This window comes from Calypte anna, chromosome 12 (genome assembly GCF_003957555.1).
Source record: "Calypte anna isolate BGI_N300 chromosome 12, bCalAnn1_v1.p, whole genome shotgun sequence".
In the NCBI taxonomy this organism is placed as follows: domain Eukaryota; kingdom Metazoa; phylum Chordata; class Aves; order Apodiformes; family Trochilidae; genus Calypte; species Calypte anna.
Window position 1 is genome coordinate 7,493,498 of NC_044258.1, and position 6,000 is coordinate 7,499,497.

The window sequence follows — 6,000 nt, forward strand, 5'->3', positions numbered from 1 at the left end:
TACAGTAAATTTTACCCAATGGTATGTCATAATAAAATACTTCTGCATGTGGAATTAGTGTACTGACATGATGAATCTAAAGATCTTGTGTCAGGGCCATACATTTTGTCAGGTAAGGATTGAAGAGATTATGAGCATCTCTCCAGTAGGTTGCAATAATCACAAAGAATTCTTTAAAAACCTCTTGTGTACCAGTTTACACATCAGGCTCTAACAAATTCTTTCAAATCTCATGGTCAGTATGATGACTATTTCTCAGTTTCAAAATTATTGCCTCTTCTAAAGTCTCTCTATATATATCTATAAAATCTATGTATCTATATGCTATGTGATTTTCAAAACAATTGAATTTAACAGATTTTGTGAGCTGCTAAGCAATGCACATATGCAAAAAACAGCTGCAGAATCACAACGCCTTTCGCTTGGCTTCTGGTATGGAGCCTCCAGAGCTGGCCAGTTCAGGTGAGCTTTGCAGTCCTGGAGGTCTGAGCACAGTGCTTGCATAACTGCCCAGCTCCTCCTCTACCTGTGGGTGCAATCTGATGACAGCTGGCAAAGGAACTGGTGATGAGCAGGTCCAAGTTGTCCTGCTTGCCATTCACCTGTGCCCGTGTGCATGTGTGTACCTGGTGTTTGTCAGGCTGAGATGGGGCGTTTTTAGGAGGCTTGACACTTCCATGACAACCAACCTGTCATCCAAGAGAACGGAGTTCCAGAAGTGATGAACTGTTTTGTAGGGCAGAATTTACTAAACTCCACTATTTTCCCAAATAGAAAATAATTAAAATCAGTTACCAAAATAAATAGAACAAAAATTTACTAAAACATTTTTACTCTGGGATAAAGCTGGTGCTCTGTATTTCTGCCTTTTTTGGGTTAAGAAAAATTCCGATCAGCTTTGTTTTCACGACAGACTTTTCACCTGAGTAATTCATGAGTGGTTATGTCTCAGGTAAGCTGGATATGGAGTGAGAGCTGTTGGTGCACCTGCAGTGGGTGAAGGGGGAGTGTGGGACCAGCCAAGGGTTGAGACAGTCTGATCATCATGCAATTTGCTTTGGCTCCCAGTAGCAGGAGTGGCAGCACAGCAGTTGCAGGGGAGCTCAGGCTGAAGGAACCTCTTAGCAGATACAGAGAGCTGCAGCTTTGCAATGTATTTGTGTGTGAAGGGTACTGCTTGACTTTGATAGTATGGTGGGTGTGGTGAAATGAGGCAACCAGGTGCCACTAATTGCCAGGGAGTGGTCATGAGCTTGTGTTAAGCCCACCTGTGCCTGATTAAGGCAGACCCTAACTGCGCATGAGCAGGATTAGGGGACCAATAAAAGGTGAGGCCTGAGACACAGGCTCAGTTCAGTCCTGAGCAAGCCAGCAGAGAGGTCAGTTGCTCTTGGAGCAATAGCACTGATCCAGGCTGGTCAACCCTGAGGTCTATAGGCTCAGAGCACTGTTTGTGAGTCTCTGCTGGAACACCTGGTTGGACCTTGAAGTGCTGTGCCCTAAAAGAGGTTTGTCTTGCTACAGGTGGGCATGTATTTTTTGTAAGATCTTCCCATTGCAGTTCATTTTGGTTATTCTGGGCTTGGTTTTTTTGGGCTGTGTCATAAATTCCAGCTGTAATGGGGAGCTGGCCAAGGAGCTGTGTCGACTTCTGAGATTTAGCACTTCAGGGCCACCATGTGATTCATGAGCTCCTGTGACATGAGAGTTGGCAATGCCATTGGCTTACAAAGAGCTCTGCAAAACACTTTCAGTTTAAGGAGCAATAATCTATTATTCTTACTCCTTTAGAAAGTCCCCAAAATATTACTCTGTAATATCAGGGGCTTTACATATATTCAACTTCAGATATTCCCTTTATAGGCTCTAACCTACTTCTCTGTGCTTTTTAATAGCCACACTTCTGCAAAGTGCTCTCCATGGCTGAGTGGCACCATGCCAACTGCTGAGAGGTCTGAAAGGTAGTAACTATTTGTTTTTGAGCAAAAGCCCTACTAAGCAAAATCAGCTGCAAGTGAAAGATAATACAGAAAGACTGACTAGGGGCAGCTTGTCAATCACTTCAAGAAAGAAAAAAATAAATGTGTAAGAATTAAGGTAATTGTACAAGTCTATTTTCTTACCATCATGTCAGCAATGCAGAGACTTAGTAGACTTACTGCAATGCCCATTAGTTTTATAACCTTGACAAAAATCAGAGAGCAAAATAAAAAAAAAAAATCTTTGTAAATAATTTTTTCATTTATATTTCTAGTCAGAATTTCATTATTGTTTGCAAAAACATATTTTGATGTATGGGCAATTTGCAAACTGTTCACTGGGATTATTATCAGTGATATCTCTTAGTTGGAGTTTTCAATAAACATAGCAATATTGTAATGTTTTTCAGAGGATATGCAAATGAAGCATATAATGGGACATCAAGATAAATTTATTATTGTAATTTGTATAATTTTGGATATTTTTGTTGCCTATGTCTCATTAAAAACCATCTAAGACTAGAAAATGTTTACCCTGTTGAATTATTGAAATAGAGCATTTTGTTTATTTGTGTATGTAGGCAGAGGAATACAGTAACAGTATCAGCAGGACTTGTATATGCATCTATAATCAGCAAAACAGTAACAGAGGAAACAGATCACTGAGATGTAGATCTGTATGTAGCACGATCTTCTGTTAGCTCATAGATTACTGAGGCTTCTACAGTCTCTTCAGGGCCTGGGTTTTTCTCATATTTCAGCTGGAATTGCCTTTTTTCCCCCTCCCCCAGTTCCACAGAGCTTATGGAAGAGAGGAACTTTGCAAGTTTCCATAACTTATTTTTCCAATGGGAATCTTTGCAAGCACAGGTGTGGCTGTTAGTGGCTTCATTCATCTACGTAATCAGGGGGAGCTGTTATCAGCCTTTGGATCTGAGTGACTGAGACTGACCTCAGTGGTGGGCTGTCCCCAGCTGCTGGCTGGGCTGATCCTTTCAGCAAATCCACAGTCATGGTGGTGACCCCTGGGATTGCTCACTGGTGCTACCATCAGTGCTATTTAAGGCAGCATCTAAATTTGGTCTCTGTCTAGTCAGGAGCTGAGGCATATGGCAGTCTGAAAACGCTCACTTTGTGACCTTCAGTTTGCATCCAGGACCTATCTGAGTCCTAACTTTTGGCTTCTATCTTGTTTTCTGACTCAGGCTCTTGACCTTTGGTAATTAGCCTGATTGATGGACTTTGAGTGCCAGATTTCTTCTTGTCCTAGATCTGGATTCTGGTTTCAGATATTAGCTCTAACTGCTTATTGCAGCTTGACACAAATCATATTTATGCTTTTAAGTTTTTCCCCTTAGGTCACTGTACTTACATTTCTTTTTTTGCCTGTATGTAAATGAGTGAAAACTCCTGTAATCAGAACAGCTCCATGCTGGGCAGTTCTAAATGCATCCTTTAAAGTGAGAATGCAGAGCTCTTCCCTCCTCTGGGAATCCCTGATGCCAGCTGAACACGGGTAGTCACTGGTTGACTTTGTGCCCACACTGATCTGTTGGGATGGGTTCTGGCTTCTGTGTAGGTGGTGGATGCTCCTCAGCAGCACCTCAGCCCCAGGTGGCCATGAGAAGTCTGCTTGGTGCTGGATGTTCCAAAAAATGAAATGATGCAAGCCTGATTGATCTCAGCATCCTGTTTACTAGAAATCTATTGCTGAGATACCAACCTGTAAATCAGCTTTTTTTAGCAAATGTTGCAGAATGAAAATCTCTCCATAAATTAGAATTTAATCAGTTAATTTCTTCCTCAGACATTTGATATGAAATGACAGCAGAAACATATTTAAAAAAATAAAATCAATCTCCAACATCACTATAGTATTTTCAGTAAAAGCACACAAATTTCTGTCAGTTTTGAAGGTCAGATGGCAAGCTTCATGATCACAATCATGACTACATGCTCATGTGAGTTTGTTTCTCTGCCTTTACAGGGACTGTTCGTGTGAATAGCTACTCCTGCAGAGTGAATAAAGGCATTTGCAATCTGGTCCCAGCTGGAAACTTATTTCTGAAGCCAGTTCCCTCTCTTCATAAAGCACAGATCCTTTATTTTATCTTGTTTTGTTTTTAGTTCAAATGAATTGAGATCTTTGGTTTGATGGCTACTCCATTCAAAATTACTTCCTACTGGAGGAGATGTACATTTCAGGGCTCTTAATTCTTTCTGGATGTGTATTTGTAATAGAGATATTCTTTCTGTCTGGGAGGAGAAGGGTAATAGCTGCCTCCTGGATACCAGTTAATTAGCAATCTCCTCACCAGTGGATGCCTGGCTAAATTCACTCCTCTGCTGAGTAATTTATGAAATACCTACAAGACTCCTCAGGCAGACCCAACAGGAATTTATAACAAAGCACTGATTACTTGGTATATTTAGTGGCAAAAAGGGTTGTAAGGAAATATAGGGAATATTTTCTCAATTGCTTACAAACCTTTCTGTCACATTTTCTCTGGTCACAGAGCTCAGTGAATTGTATCCAGTTGTCCCTCAAGTGAGGACGTGGCTATAATGTTGGGAGTTACTGACTATCCTTCTCTTTCACAGTTAAAGCAATCTTGATGGGCTTTGGAACGCAGCATAACATTTCCAGCCAGAGTCGCTGCCACAGCCTTAGCAAGGCTGCTTAGATAGGGAGAATCAGCCCACTAAGTGCTGATGCTTGTGTCGTGGCTTGGGAAGGTACAGAGGAAATGCATGATAAACTTTTTCCCTGGCTTCCCTGTCTGTGGCATGGCTGTCCATTAGCATGCCACTGGCTCAGGGAGAGCACTGGGGTCTGCCCAGATCACTTGGCAGCTGTCAAGTGGATAAGACAAGCTTTCTGGGGAATGTACTGAGATAATTACAAGAAGGTGAAGTTAAATCTCAGATGTGCTGCACTGTGTGCTGTGAGCAAAGGAGGCTTTATTCTGTGGTACAGGGACCAGATGGACTCAGTGACTGTTCTTTCGGTTTCTGGTGGAGAATTCAGTACATATGGTCTGGAATCAACACTTTGTTTTTTCAGTCCAAGTGTCACCATCATACTCTCCCCCAGCCCCCAACAGTAATAATTTTTATTGTTGTTTTATAAACAGAAAATCTACAGCTAAGTGCAAACAGGTATGTGGGTATGTGTTAAGGCAGCGTTTTGAAATTTGCCAGCTCTTCCTCTCCGTTGCTCAACTCCCCCTGGAGTCCAAAATCCCAAGTTCTTTTCTTCTCTTTCCTGCAGGGCAGAGGCAGCTGTTATTTTGAAAAGAGAGGCTGTCTATGCTTCTCACAAATTGGAAAAAAAAAAAAGCATAGGCTTGATCTCTGGAAAGCCAATGCCTTTTCAGATGATTTGCTGCCTACATACATGTATAATACACTACTGTATAAATAGTGAAAACAGAAGGCCAGTTGATTCAATGGCCAGGTCTAATCCTGTTGCAAGGACCAATCCTTGCAGCATATCCAACGTATCTTACCACACACTGGATACACACAGGTAATTCCTAAGTAAAAATTAATGAGTAATACCAATGGCCAGTTTTAATGCTGGGGTATGCTGACTGGAGAGGAAGCACTTTTGAGTTTTTCTGGTACTCCTTTCTGGTACATCATCCCTGCAAAACTGAACACACACGTTAAAACATTGTTTTATGCAGCATTGTAGTTCATCTGTTGCAACCCTTCTGCATGGGAAACAAGGATTAAATCTGTACCTTGGCATACTGAGTTATTTAACACGCTGCTGATTAATTTGAAGAGAGCCCTTTTAGGCAAAGTAGAAGGTAGATAAGTAATTGTAACAAAATTGGGGTCCCAGCTTGGTAGCTCTGTTTTAAATATATGTGACTGAACTTCATGACATGATTATATAAAAAAAATTAAATCCCCTTTAATCTAATTAAAAAACCTAGTTCTAGTTTTATCTAGAACTCTTCTGCTACATATTGAATTTGTGAGAAAACATGAAGATTTGTTTGTAAAGAAATGA